We start from the raw sequence: 14,079 nt of genomic DNA, 5'->3' as shown, positions 1-14,079 counted from the left end.
ACTTTGGAGCCTAGAAACTCTAGAACGTACTGTACACTCCCTTTGTGATATCATCACAGGGGGTTGTCTGGCTACAGAGACCCAGACATACCATGTAGAACTAGGGTGGGGAGGGGGTGAAATAAAAACCCCATATCATATCCTGCAAGCAAGGACCGTCCATTTTTTCAAATCCAGATTTGATTGTAAATGTGCTGTTTTTTTCATAAATATATATATACAGTACACAGTATTTGTTTCCCTATTTCCCAATCCACCTGTGAACTTATTCCTAAACGTCTGTGCAGGTACATCATTGTCATTTGTCCCTGTTTGAGATGTTGCTAGCTGGCTATTTATTGTACATGGTGCTCCTTTTTGCCAGCAGTTATTGACCATGCCCAAAGCCCAAGCAGTGGGAATAGCAGCAGCTTGTCTGAACAAACACCTGTTTCTGTTTTTTGTAACCATCCAAAAACAGGGGAGAGCGCGCACGCAGTCCCCCACTACCAGAAATTGTGCAGTCGAGTTTCCCGCATGTGGGGAAATCGCAGAGGTCAGCTAGCTCCAAGTGCAATGAGCTAGCCTCGCCCTGGGAGAGCCACCTGCTGGAGCATGGCTTAAAACTCCCCTGCCAGGTAAGTATGAGTTGCAATGGCGCGCTGGGGGCAACTAGCCCTGTCCCAGGACAACTGTCACCCTTGTGGAGAGAGCAGCTTGGTCATTGGTGCAGCAAGCAACACAGTACCTGAGGCCTAGTATCTGAGCCGCTGCAGCCAGCACCTGCAGCAAGGAGCAGCCTAGGCCATTCCATGCAAACATTTGTGCTGCAGCAGCAGCAGCAGCAGCAGCAGCAGCAGCAGCAGCAATGAATATTTGTCAAACAACATAGATCCAAGACACCCCGTCCTCCTCCCCCCCCCCCCAGAAGCGAAGCAAAGCAAAGCAAAGCAAAGCAAAGCAAAGCAAAGCAAAGCAAAGCAAAGCAAAGCAAAGCAAAGCAAAGCAAAGCAAAGCCAAACCAAACCCTCCCCCCCATCCAACAAGCACCCAGAGCAGCCAAGCTTCGCCGTAAGGTACTTCTTCTTAGTTTTAAAAGAAAGAAGCAATCACTTTGAACACCGCTCAGCTCTGTCATTTCAGCTGCCGGAGAGACAGGGGGACACCATATTTCTGGGGTGGCTTTCTACATCTCCCCTACCTGCTGGCACTCTCTTTTTCTGACCTCCACTGACACCTGCTGCTGCTGCTGCTGCTGCATAAAAAGGGAGAGGTGCCCTGTCCTGCTGGCAAACGTGACACTTTGGCCCTTACCAGCATGGCTGTTTACCTGGCATTTGCATAAATATAGAAGCAAGCTAACACTGTCTGCTGCTCCATGGATAGAGATAGATAGATAGATAGATAGATAGATAGATAGATAGATAGATAGATAGATAGAGATTGTTTTTTGCACAGCTCAGCAGATAGTCTGCAATCTGTTGCTTTTAAATGCTGCTCTTTGTTACTTTGGAGCCTAGAAACTCTAGAACGTACTGTACACTCCCTTTGTGATATCATCACAGGGGGTTGTCTGGCTACAGAGACCCAGACATACCATGTAGAACTAGGGTGGGGAGGGGGTGAAATAAAAACCCCATATCATATCCTGCAAGCAAGGACCGTCCATTTTTTCAAATCCAGATTTGATTGTAAATGTGCTGTTTTTTTCATAAATATATATATACAGTACACAGTATTTGTTTCCCTATTTCCCAATCCACCTGTGAACTTATTCCTAAACGTCTGTGCAGGTACATCATTGTCATTTGTCCCTGTTTGAGATGTTGCTAGCTGGCTATTTATTGTACATGGTGCTCCTTTTTGCCAGCAGTTATTGACCATGCCCAAAGCCCAAGCAGTGGGAATAGCAGCAGCTTGTCTGAACAAACACCTGTTTCTGTTTTTTGTAACCATCCAAAAACAGGGGAGAGCGCGCACGCAGTCCCCCACTACCAGAAATTGTGCAGTCGAGTTTCCCGCATGTGGGGAAATCGCAGAGGTCAGCTAGCTCCAAGTGCAATGAGCTAGCCTCGCCCTGGGAGAGCCACCTGCTGGAGCATGGCTTAAAACTCCCCTGCCAGGTAAGTATGAGTTGCAATGGCGCGCTGGGGGCAACTAGCCCTGTCCCAGGACAACTGTCACCCTTGTGGAGAGAGCAGCTTGGTCATTGGTGCAGCAAGCAACACAGTACCTGAGGCCTAGTATCTGAGCCGCTGCAGCCAGCACCTGCAGCAAGGAGCAGCCTAGGCCATTCCATGCAAACATTTGTGCTGCAGCAGCAGCAGCAGCAGCAGCAGCAGCAGCAGCAGCAATGAATATTTGTCAAACAACATAGATCCAAGACACCCCGTCCTCCTCCCCCCCCCCCCAGAAGCGAAGCAAAGCAAAGCAAAGCAAAGCAAAGCAAAGCAAAGCAAAGCAAAGCAAAGCAAAGCCAAACCAAACCCTCCCCCCCATCCAACAAGCACCCAGAGCAGCCAAGCTTCGCCGTAAGGTACTTCTTCTTAGTTTTAAAAGAAAGAAGCAATCACTTTGAACACCGCTCAGCTCTGTCATTTCAGCTGCCGGAGAGACAGGGGGACACCATATTTCTGGGGTGGCTTTCTACATCTCCCCTACCTGCTGGCACTCTCTTTTTCTGACCTCCACTGACACCTGCTGCTGCTGCTGCTGCTGCATAAAAAGGGAGAGGTGCCCTGTCCTGCTGGCAAACGTGACACTTTGGCCCTTACCAGCATGGCTGTTTACCTGGCATTTGCATAAATATAGAAGCAAGCTAACACTGTCTGCTGCTCCATGGATAGAGATAGATAGATAGATAGATAGATAGATAGATAGATAGATAGATAGATAGAGATTGTTTTTTGCACAGCTCAGCAGATAGTCTGCAATCTGTTGCTTTTAAATGCTGCTCTTTGTTACTTTGGAGCCTAGAAACTCTAGAACGTACTGTACACTCCCTTTGTGATATCATCACAGGGGGTTGTCTGGCTACAGAGACCCAGACATACCATGTAGAACTAGGGTGGGGAGGGGGTGAAATAAAAACCCCATATCATATCCTGCAAGCAAGGACCGTCCATTTTTTCAAATCCAGATTTGATTGTAAATGTGCTGTTTTTTTCATAAATATATATATACAGTACACAGTATTTGTTTCCCTATTTCCCAATCCACCTGTGAACTTATTCCTAAACGTCTGTGCAGGTACATCATTGTCATTTGTCCCTGTTTGAGATGTTGCTAGCTGGCTATTTATTGTACATGGTGCTCCTTTTTGCCAGCAGTTATTGACCATGCCCAAAGCCCAAGCAGTGGGAATAGCAGCAGCTTGTCTGAACAAACACCTGTTTCTGTTTTTTGTAACCATCCAAAAACAGGGGAGAGCGCGCACGCAGTCCCCCACTACCAGAAATTGTGCAGTCGAGTTTCCCGCATGTGGGGAAATCGCAGAGGTCAGCTAGCTCCAAGTGCAATGAGCTAGCCTCGCCCTGGGAGAGCCACCTGCTGGAGCATGGCTTAAAACTCCCCTGCCAGGTAAGTATGAGTTGCAATGGCGCGCTGGGGGCAACTAGCCCTGTCCCAGGACAACTGTCACCCTTGTGGAGAGAGCAGCTTGGTCATTGGTGCAGCAAGCAACACAGTACCTGAGGCCTAGTATCTGAGCCGCTGCAGCCAGCACCTGCAGCAAGGAGCAGCCTAGGCCATTCCATGCAAACATTTGTGCTGCAGCAGCAGCAGCAGCAGCAGCAGCAGCAGCAGCAGCAATGAATATTTGTCAAACAACATAGATCCAAGACACCCCGTCCTCCTCCCCCCCCCCCCAGAAGCGAAGCAAAGCAAAGCAAAGCAAAGCAAAGCAAAGCAAAGCAAAGCAAAGCAAAGCAAAGCAAAGCAAAGCCAAACCAAACCCTCCCCCCCATCCAACAAGCACCCAGAGCAGCCAAGCTTCGCCGTAAGGTACTTCTTCTTAGTTTTAAAAGAAAGAAGCAATCACTTTGAACACCGCTCAGCTCTGTCATTTCAGCTGCCGGAGAGACAGGGGGACACCATATTTCTGGGGTGGCTTTCTACATCTCCCCTACCTGCTGGCACTCTCTTTTTCTGACCTCCACTGACACCTGCTGCTGCTGCTGCTGCTGCATAAAAAGGGAGAGGTGCCCTGTCCTGCTGGCAAACGTGACACTTTGGCCCTTACCAGCATGGCTGTTTACCTGGCATTTGCATAAATATAGAAGCAAGCTAACACTGTCTGCTGCTCCATGGATAGAGATAGATAGATAGATAGATAGATAGATAGATAGATAGATAGATAGATAGATAGATAGATAGATAGATAGAGATTGTTTTTTGCACAGCTCAGCAGATAGTCTGCAATCTGTTGCTTTTAAATGCTGCTCTTTGTTACTTTGGAGCCTAGAAACTCTAGAACGTACTGTACACTCCCTTTGTGATATCATCACAGGGGGTTGTCTGGCTACAGAGACCCAGACATACCATGTAGAACTAGGGTGGGGAGGGGGTGAAATAAAAACCCCATATCATATCCTGCAAGCAAGGACCGTCCATTTTTTCAAATCCAGATTTGATTGTAAATGTGCTGTTTTTTTCATAAATATATATATACAGTACACAGTATTTGTTTCCCTATTTCCCAATCCACCTGTGAACTTATTCCTAAACGTCTGTGCAGGTACATCATTGTCATTTGTCCCTGTTTGAGATGTTGCTAGCTGGCTATTTATTGTACATGGTGCTCCTTTTTGCCAGCAGTTATTGACCATGCCCAAAGCCCAAGCAGTGGGAATAGCAGCAGCTTGTCTGAACAAACACCTGTTTCTGTTTTTTGTAACCATCCAAAAACAGGGGAGAGCGCGCACGCAGTCCCCCACTACCAGAAATTGTGCAGTCGAGTTTCCCGCATGTGGGGAAATCGCAGAGGTCAGCTAGCTCCAAGTGCAATGAGCTAGCCTCGCCCTGGGAGAGCCACCTGCTGGAGCATGGCTTAAAACTCCCCTGCCAGGTAAGTATGAGTTGCAATGGCGCGCTGGGGGCAACTAGCCCTGTCCCAGGACAACTGTCACCCTTGTGGAGAGAGCAGCTTGGTCATTGGTGCAGCAAGCAACACAGTACCTGAGGCCTAGTATCTGAGCCGCTGCAGCCAGCACCTGCAGCAAGGAGCAGCCTAGGCCATTCCATGCAAACATTTGTGCTGCAGCAGCAGCAGCAGCAGCAGCAGCAGCAGCAGCAGCAATGAATATTTGTCAAACAACATAGATCCAAGACACCCCGTCCTCCTCCCCCCCCCCCCAGAAGCGAAGCAAAGCAAAGCAAAGCAAAGCAAAGCAAAGCAAAGCAAAGCAAAGCAAAGCAAAGCAAAGCAAAGCCAAACCAAACCCTCCCCCCCATCCAACAAGCACCCAGAGCAGCCAAGCTTCGCCGTAAGGTACTTCTTCTTAGTTTTAAAAGAAAGAAGCAATCACTTTGAACACCGCTCAGCTCTGTCATTTCAGCTGCCGGAGAGACAGGGGGACACCATATTTCTGGGGTGGCTTTCTACATCTCCCCTACCTGCTGGCACTCTCTTTTTCTGACCTCCACTGACACCTGCTGCTGCTGCTGCTGCTGCATAAAAAGGGAGAGGTGCCCTGTCCTGCTGGCAAACGTGACACTTTGGCCCTTACCAGCATGGCTGTTTACCTGGCATTTGCATAAATATAGAAGCAAGCTAACACTGTCTGCTGCTCCATGGATAGAGATAGATAGATAGATAGATAGATAGATAGATAGATAGATAGATAGATAGATAGATAGAGATTGTTTTTTGCACAGCTCAGCAGATAGTCTGCAATCTGTTGCTTTTAAATGCTGCTCTTTGTTACTTTGGAGCCTAGAAACTCTAGAACGTACTGTACACTCCCTTTGTGATATCATCACAGGGGGTTGTCTGGCTACAGAGACCCAGACATACCATGTAGAACTAGGGTGGGGAGGGGGTGAAATAAAAACCCCATATCATATCCTGCAAGCAAGGACCGTCCATTTTTTCAAATCCAGATTTGATTGTAAATGTGCTGTTTTTTTCATAAATATATATATACAGTACACAGTATTTGTTTCCCTATTTCCCAATCCACCTGTGAACTTATTCCTAAACGTCTGTGCAGGTACATCATTGTCATTTGTCCCTGTTTGAGATGTTGCTAGCTGGCTATTTATTGTACATGGTGCTCCTTTTTGCCAGCAGTTATTGACCATGCCCAAAGCCCAAGCAGTGGGAATAGCAGCAGCTTGTCTGAACAAACACCTGTTTCTGTTTTTTGTAACCATCCAAAAACAGGGGAGAGCGCGCACGCAGTCCCCCACTACCAGAAATTGTGCAGTCGAGTTTCCCGCATGTGGGGAAATCGCAGAGGTCAGCTAGCTCCAAGTGCAATGAGCTAGCCTCGCCCTGGGAGAGCCACCTGCTGGAGCATGGCTTAAAACTCCCCTGCCAGGTAAGTATGAGTTGCAATGGCGCGCTGGGGGCAACTAGCCCTGTCCCAGGACAACTGTCACCCTTGTGGAGAGAGCAGCTTGGTCATTGGTGCAGCAAGCAACACAGTACCTGAGGCCTAGTATCTGAGCCGCTGCAGCCAGCACCTGCAGCAAGGAGCAGCCTAGGCCATTCCATGCAAACATTTGTGCAGCAGCAGCAGCAGCAGCAGCAGCAGCAGCAGCAGCAGCAGCAGCAGCAGCAGCAGCAGCAATGAATATTTGTCAAACAACATAGATCCAAGACACCCCGTCCTCCTCCTCCCCCCCCCCCCCAGAAGCGAAGCAAAGCAAAGCAAAGCAAAGCCAAACCAAACCCTCCCCCCCATCCAACAAGCACCCAGAGCAGCCAAGCTTCGCCGTAAGGTACTTCTTCTTAGTTTTAAAAGAAAGAAGCAATCACTTTGAACACCGCTCAGCTCTGTCATTTCAGCTGCCGGAGAGACAGGGGGACACCATATTTCTGGGGTGGCTTTCTACATCTCCCCTACCTGCTGGCACTCTCTTTTTCTGACCTCCACTGACACCTGCTGCTGCTGCTGCTGCTGCTGCATAAAAAGGGAGAGGTGCCCTGTCCTGCTGGCAAACGTGACACTTTGGCCCTTACCAGCATGGCTGTTTACCTGGCATTTGCATAAATATAGAAGCAAGCTAACACTGTCTGCTGCTCCATGGATAGAGATAGATAGATAGATAGATAGATAGATAGATAGATAGATAGATAGATAGATAGATAGATAGATAGATAGAGATTGTTTTTTGCACAGCTCAGCAGATAGTCTGCAATCTGTTGCTTTTAAATGCTGCTCTTTGTTACTTTGGAGCCTAGAAACTCTAGAACGTACTGTACACTCCCTTTGTGATATCATCACAGGGGGTTGTCTGGCTACAGAGACCCAGACATACCATGTAGAACTAGGGTGGGGAGGGGGTGAAATAAAAACCCCATATCATATCCTGCAAGCAAGGACCGTCCATTTTTTCAAATCCAGATTTGATTGTAAATGTGCTGTTTTTTTCATAAATATATATATACAGTACACAGTATTTGTTTCCCTATTTCCCAATCCACCTGTGAACTTATTCCTAAACGTCTGTGCAGGTACATCATTGTCATTTGTCCCTGTTTGAGATGTTGCTAGCTGGCTATTTATTGTACATGGTGCTCCTTTTTGCCAGCAGTTATTGACCATGCCCAAAGCCCAAGCAGTGGGAATAGCAGCAGCTTGTCTGAACAAACACCTGTTTCTGTTTTTTGTAACCATCCAAAAACAGGGGAGAGCGCGCACGCAGTCCCCCACTACCAGAAATTGTGCAGTCGAGTTTCCCGCATGTGGGGAAATCGCAGAGGTCAGCTAGCTCCAAGTGCAATGAGCTAGCCTCGCCCTGGGAGAGCCACCTGCTGGAGCATGGCTTAAAACTCCCCTGCCAGGTAAGTATGAGTTGCAATGGCGCGCTGGGGGCAACTAGCCCTGTCCCAGGACAACTGTCACCCTTGTGGAGAGAGCAGCTTGGTCATTGGTGCAGCAAGCAACACAGTACCTGAGGCCTAGTATCTGAGCCGCTGCAGCCAGCACCTGCAGCAAGGAGCAGCCTAGGCCATTCCATGCAAACATTTGTGCTGCAGCAGCAGCAGCAGCAGCAGCAGCAGCAGCAGCAGCAATGAATATTTGTCAAACAACATAGATCCAAGACACCCCGTCCTCCTCCCCCCCCCCCCAGAAGCGAAGCAAAGCAAAGCAAAGCAAAGCAAAGCAAAGCAAAGCAAAGCAAAGCAAAGCAAAGCAAAGCCAAACCAAACCCTCCCCCCCATCCAACAAGCACCCAGAGCAGCCAAGCTTCGCCGTAAGGTACTTCTTCTTAGTTTTAAAAGAAAGAAGCAATCACTTTGAACACCGCTCAGCTCTGTCATTTCAGCTGCCGGAGAGACAGGGGGACACCATATTTCTGGGGTGGCTTTCTACATCTCCCCTACCTGCTGGCACTCTCTTTTTCTGACCTCCACTGACACCTGCTGCTGCTGCTGCTGCTGCATAAAAAGGGAGAGGTGCCCTGTCCTGCTGGCAAACGTGACACTTTGGCCCTTACCAGCATGGCTGTTTACCTGGCATTTGCATAAATATAGAAGCAAGCTAACACTGTCTGCTGCTCCATGGATAGAGATAGATAGATAGATAGATAGATAGATAGATAGATAGATAGATAGATAGATAGAGATTGTTTTTTGCACAGCTCAGCAGATAGTCTGCAATCTGTTGCTTTTAAATGCTGCTCTTTGTTACTTTGGAGCCTAGAAACTCTAGAACGTACTGTACACTCCCTTTGTGATATCATCACAGGGGGTTGTCTGGCTACAGAGACCCAGACATACCATGTAGAACTAGGGTGGGGAGGGGGTGAAATAAAAACCCCATATCATATCCTGCAAGCAAGGACCGTCCATTTTTTCAAATCCAGATTTGATTGTAAATGTGCTGTTTTTTTCATAAATATATATATACAGTACACAGTATTTGTTTCCCTATTTCCCAATCCACCTGTGAACTTATTCCTAAACGTCTGTGCAGGTACATCATTGTCATTTGTCCCTGTTTGAGATGTTGCTAGCTGGCTATTTATTGTACATGGTGCTCCTTTTTGCCAGCAGTTATTGACCATGCCCAAAGCCCAAGCAGTGGGAATAGCAGCAGCTTGTCTGAACAAACACCTGTTTCTGTTTTTTGTAACCATCCAAAAACAGGGGAGAGCGCGCACGCAGTCCCCCACTACCAGAAATTGTGCAGTCGAGTTTCCCGCATGTGGGGAAATCGCAGAGGTCAGCTAGCTCCAAGTGCAATGAGCTAGCCTCGCCCTGGGAGAGCCACCTGCTGGAGCATGGCTTAAAACTCCCCTGCCAGGTAAGTATGAGTTGCAATGGCGCGCTGGGGGCAACTAGCCCTGTCCCAGGACAACTGTCACCCTTGTGGAGAGAGCAGCTTGGTCATTGGTGCAGCAAGCAACACAGTACCTGAGGCCTAGTATCTGAGCCGCTGCAGCCAGCACCTGCAGCAAGGAGCAGCCTAGGCCATTCCATGCAAACATTTGTGCAGCAGCAGCAGCAGCAGCAGCAGCAGCAGCAGCAGCAGCAGCAGCAGCAGCAGCAGCAATGAATATTTGTCAAACAACATAGATCCAAGACACCCCGTCCTCCTCCCCCCCCCCCCCAGAAGCGAAGCAAAGCAAAGCAAAGCAAAGCCAAACCAAACCCTCCCCCCCATCCAACAAGCACCCAGAGCAGCCAAGCTTCGCCGTAAGGTACTTCTTCTTGGTTTTAAAAGAAAGAAGCAATCACTTTGAACACCGCTCAGCTCTGTCATTTCAGCTGCCGGAGAGACAGGGGGACACCATATTTCTGGGGTGGCTTTCTACATCTCCCCTACCTGCTGGCACTCTCTTTTTCTGACCTCCACTGACACCTGCTGCTGCTGCTGCTGCTGCATAAAAAGGGAGAGGTGCCCTGTCCTGCTGGCAAACGTGACACTTTGGCCCTTACCAGCATGGCTGTTTACCTGGCATTTGCATAAATATAGAAGCAAGCTAACACTGTCTGCTGCTCCATGGATAGAGATAGATAGATAGATAGATAGATAGATAGATAGATAGATAGATAGATAGATAGATAGAGATTGTTTTTTGCACAGCTCAGCAGATAGTCTGCAATCTGTTGCTTTTAAATGCTGCTCTTTGTTACTTTGGAGCCTAGAAACTCTAGAACGTACTGTACACTCCCTTTGTGATATCATCACAGGGGGTTGTCTGGCTACAGAGACCCAGACATACCATGTAGAACTAGGGTGGGGAGGGGGTGAAATAAAAACCCCATATCATATCCTGCAAGCAAGGACCGTCCATTTTTTCAAATCCAGATTTGATTGTAAATGTGCTGTTTTTTTCATAAATATATATATACAGTACACAGTATTTGTTTCCCTATTTCCCAATCCACCTGTGAACTTATTCCTAAACGTCTGTGCAGGTACATCATTGTCATTTGTCCCTGTTTGAGATGTTGCTAGCTGGCTATTTATTGTACATGGTGCTCCTTTTTGCCAGCAGTTATTGACCATGCCCAAAGCCCAAGCAGTGGGAATAGCAGCAGCTTGTCTGAACAAACACCTGTTTCTGTTTTTTGTAACCATCCAAAAACAGGGGAGAGCGCGCACGCAGTCCCCCACTACCAGAAATTGTGCAGTCGAGTTTCCCGCATGTGGGGAAATCGCAGAGGTCAGCTAGCTCCAAGTGCAATGAGCTAGCCTCGCCCTGGGAGAGCCACCTGCTGGAGCATGGCTTAAAACTCCCCTGCCAGGTAAGTATGAGTTGCAATGGCGCGCTGGGGGCAACTAGCCCTGTCCCAGGACAACTGTCACCCTTGTGGAGAGAGCAGCTTGGTCATTGGTGCAGCAAGCAACACAGTACCTGAGGCCTAGTATCTGAGCCGCTGCAGCCAGCACCTGCAGCAAGGAGCAGCCTAGGCCATTCCATGCAAACATTTGTGCAGCAGCAGCAGCAGCAGCAGCAGCAGCAGCAGCAGCAGCAGCAGCAGCAGCAGCAGCAGCAGCAGCAGCAGCAATGAATATTTGTCAAACAACATAGATCCAAGACACCCCGTCCTCCTCCCCCCCCCCCCAGAAGCGAAGCAAAGCAAAGCAAAGCAAAGCCAAACCAAACCCTCCCCCCATCCAACAAGCACCCAGAGCAGCCAAGCTTCGCCGTAAGGTACTTCTTCTTAGTTTTAAAAGAAAGAAGCAATCACTTTGAACACCGCTCAGCTCTGTCATTTCAGCTGCCGGAGAGACAGGGGGACACCATATTTCTGGGGTGGCTTTCTACATCTCCCCTACCTGCTGGCACTCTCTTTTTCTGACCTCCACTGACACCTGCTGCTGCTGCTGCTGCTGCATAAAAAGGGAGAGGTGCCCTGTCCTGCTGGCAAACGTGACACTTTGGCCCTTACCAGCATGGCTGTTTACCTGGCATTTGCATAAATATAGAAGCAAGCTAACACTGTCTGCTGCTCCATGGATAGAGATAGATAGATAGATAGATAGATAGATAGATAGATAGATAGATAGATAGATAGATAGATAGATAGATAGAGATTGTTTTTTGCACAGCTCAGCAGATAGTCTGCAATCTGTTGCTTTTAAATGCTGCTCTTTGTTACTTTGGAGCCTAGAAACTCTAGAACGTACTGTACACTCCCTTTGTGATATCATCACAGGGGGTTGTCTGGCTACAGAGACCCAGACATACCATGTAGAACTAGGGTGGGGAGGGGGTGAAATAAAAACCCCATATCATATCCTGCAAGCAAGGACCGTCCATTTTTTCAAATCCAGATTTGATTGTAAATGTGCTGTTTTTTTCATAAATATATATATACAGTACACAGTATTTGTTTCCCTATTTCCCAATCCACCTGTGAACTTATTCCTAAACGTCTGTGCAGGTACATCATTGTCATTTGTCCCTGTTTGAGATGTTGCTAGCTGGCTATTTATTGTACATGGTGCTCCTTTTTGCCAGCAGTTATTGACCATGCCCAAAGCCCAAGCAGTGGGAATAGCAGCAGCTTGTCTGAACAAACACCTGTTTCTGTTTTTTGTAACCATCCAAAAACAGGGGAGAGCGCGCACGCAGTCCCCCACTACCAGAAATTGTGCAGTCGAGTTTCCCGCATGTGGGGAAATCGCAGAGGTCAGCTAGCTCCAAGTGCAATGAGCTAGCCTCGCCCTGGGAGAGCCACCTGCTGGAGCATGGCTTAAAACTCCCCTGCCAGGTAAGTATGAGTTGCAATGGCGCGCTGGGGGCAACTAGCCCTGTCCCAGGACAACTGTCACCCTTGTGGAGAGAGCAGCTTGGTCATTGGTGCAGCAAGCAACACAGTACCTGAGGCCTAGTATCTGAGCCGCTGCAGCCAGCACCTGCAGCAAGGAGCAGCCTAGGCCATTCCATGCAAACATTTGTGCTGCAGCAGCAGCAGCAGCAGCAGCAGCAGCAGCAGCAGCAATGAATATTTGTCAAACAACATAGATCCAAGACACCCCGTCCTCCTCCCCCCCCCCCCAGAAGCGAAGCAAAGCAAAGCAAAGCAAAGCAAAGCAAAGCAAAGCAAAGCAAAGCAAAGCAAAGCAAAGCAAAGCCAAACCAAACCCTCCCCCCCATCCAACAAGCACCCAGAGCAGCCAAGCTTCGCCGTAAGGTACTTCTTCTTAGTTTTAAAAGAAAGAAGCAATCACTTTGAACACCGCTCAGCTCTGTCATTTCAGCTGCCGGAGAGACAGGGGGACACCATATTTCTGGGGTGGCTTTCTACATCTCCCCTACCTGCTGGCACTCTCTTTTTCTGACCTCCACTGACACCTGCTGCTGCTGCTGCTGCTGCATAAAAAGGGAGAGGTGCCCTGTCCTGCTGGCAAACGTGACACTTTGGCCCTTACCAGCATGGCTGTTTACCTGGCATTTGCATAAATATAGAAGCAAGCTAACACTGTCTGCTGCTCCATGGATAGAGATAGATAGATAGATAGATAGATAGATAGATAGATAGATAGATAGATAGATAGATAGAGATTGTTTTTTGCACAGCTCAGCAGATAGTCTGCAATCTGTTGCTTTTAAATGCTGCTCTTTGTTACTTTGGAGCCTAGAAACTCTAGAACGTACTGTACACTCCCTTTGTGATATCATCACAGGGGGTTGTCTGGCTACAGAGACCCAGACATACCATGTAGAACTAGGGTGGGGAGGGGGTGAAATAAAAACCCCATATCATATCCTGCAAGCAAGGACCGTCCATTTTTTCAAATCCAGATTTGATTGTAAATGTGCTGTTTTTTTCATAAATATATATATACAGTACACAGTATTTGTTTCCCTATTTCCCAATCCACCTGTGAACTTATTCCTAAACGTCTGTGCAGGTACATCATTGTCATTTGTCCCTGTTTGAGATGTTGCTAGCTGGCTATTTATTGTACATGGTGCTCCTTTTTGCCAGCAGTTATTGACCATGCCCAAAGCCCAAGCAGTGGGAATAGCAGCAGCTTGTCTGAACAAACACCTGTTTCTGTTTTTTGTAACCATCCAAAAACAGGGGAGAGCGCGCACGCAGTCCCCCACTACCAGAAATTGTGCAGTCGAGTTTCCCGCATGTGGGGAAATCGCAGAGGTCAGCTAGCTCCAAGTGCAATGAGCTAGCCTCGCCCTGGGAGAGCCACCTGCTGGAGCATGGCTTAAAACTCCCCTGCCAGGTAAGTATGAGTTGCAATGGCGCGCTGGGGGCAACTAGCCCTGTCCCAGGACAACTGTCACCCTTGTGGAGAGAGCAGCTTGGTCATTGGTGCAGCAAGCAACACAGTACCTGAGGCCTAGTATCTGAGCCGCTGCAGCCAGCACCTGCAGCAAGGAGCAGCCTAGGCCATTCCATGCAAACATTTGTGCAGCAGCAGCAGCAGCAGCAGCAGCAGCAGCAGCAGCAGCAGC

At 48.3% G+C, this 14,079-nt stretch overlaps 10 non-coding genes across 10 annotated transcripts; all 10 read right to left on the bottom strand.

Annotated features, from left to right (window-relative positions):
• Positions 1–457: 457 nt before the first annotated feature.
• Positions 458–625, bottom strand: LOC142475048 (U1 spliceosomal RNA). The gene has a single exon (XR_012790693.1). It is a non-coding gene; the product is annotated as a U1 spliceosomal RNA (small nuclear RNA).
• Positions 626–1,942: 1,317 nt separating this feature from the next.
• On the bottom strand, positions 1,943–2,110 carry LOC142475047 (U1 spliceosomal RNA). Its single transcript, XR_012790692.1, has one exon. It is a non-coding gene; the product is annotated as a U1 spliceosomal RNA (small nuclear RNA).
• A 1,288-nt stretch (positions 2,111–3,398) lies between these two features.
• Positions 3,399–3,566, bottom strand: LOC142475046 (U1 spliceosomal RNA). Its single transcript, XR_012790691.1, has one exon. It is a non-coding gene; the product is annotated as a U1 spliceosomal RNA (small nuclear RNA).
• Positions 3,567–4,884: 1,318 nt separating this feature from the next.
• On the bottom strand, positions 4,885–5,052 carry LOC142475045 (U1 spliceosomal RNA). Its single transcript, XR_012790690.1, has one exon. It is a non-coding gene; the product is annotated as a U1 spliceosomal RNA (small nuclear RNA).
• Positions 5,053–6,358: 1,306 nt separating this feature from the next.
• LOC142475044 (U1 spliceosomal RNA) lies at positions 6,359–6,526 on the bottom strand. Its single transcript, XR_012790689.1, has one exon. It is a non-coding gene; the product is annotated as a U1 spliceosomal RNA (small nuclear RNA).
• Positions 6,527–7,827: 1,301 nt separating this feature from the next.
• LOC142475043 (U1 spliceosomal RNA) lies at positions 7,828–7,995 on the bottom strand. Its single transcript, XR_012790688.1, has one exon. It is a non-coding gene; the product is annotated as a U1 spliceosomal RNA (small nuclear RNA).
• A 1,297-nt stretch (positions 7,996–9,292) lies between these two features.
• On the bottom strand, positions 9,293–9,460 carry LOC142475042 (U1 spliceosomal RNA). The gene has a single exon (XR_012790687.1). It is a non-coding gene; the product is annotated as a U1 spliceosomal RNA (small nuclear RNA).
• Positions 9,461–10,740: 1,280 nt separating this feature from the next.
• Positions 10,741–10,908, bottom strand: LOC142475041 (U1 spliceosomal RNA). Its single transcript, XR_012790686.1, has one exon. It is a non-coding gene; the product is annotated as a U1 spliceosomal RNA (small nuclear RNA).
• A 1,305-nt stretch (positions 10,909–12,213) lies between these two features.
• Positions 12,214–12,381, bottom strand: LOC142475039 (U1 spliceosomal RNA). The gene has a single exon (XR_012790684.1). It is a non-coding gene; the product is annotated as a U1 spliceosomal RNA (small nuclear RNA).
• A 1,306-nt stretch (positions 12,382–13,687) lies between these two features.
• Positions 13,688–13,855, bottom strand: LOC142475038 (U1 spliceosomal RNA). The gene has a single exon (XR_012790683.1). It is a non-coding gene; the product is annotated as a U1 spliceosomal RNA (small nuclear RNA).
• Positions 13,856–14,079: the final 224 nt, after the last annotated feature.

The sequence above is a fragment of the Ascaphus truei genome, unplaced genomic scaffold (genome assembly GCF_040206685.1).
Source record: "Ascaphus truei isolate aAscTru1 unplaced genomic scaffold, aAscTru1.hap1 HAP1_SCAFFOLD_1069, whole genome shotgun sequence".
NCBI classification, from domain to species: domain Eukaryota; kingdom Metazoa; phylum Chordata; class Amphibia; order Anura; family Ascaphidae; genus Ascaphus; species Ascaphus truei.
The sequence above is the reverse complement of the archived record's forward strand: the minus strand, read 5'-3'. Positions and strand labels throughout refer to the sequence as shown.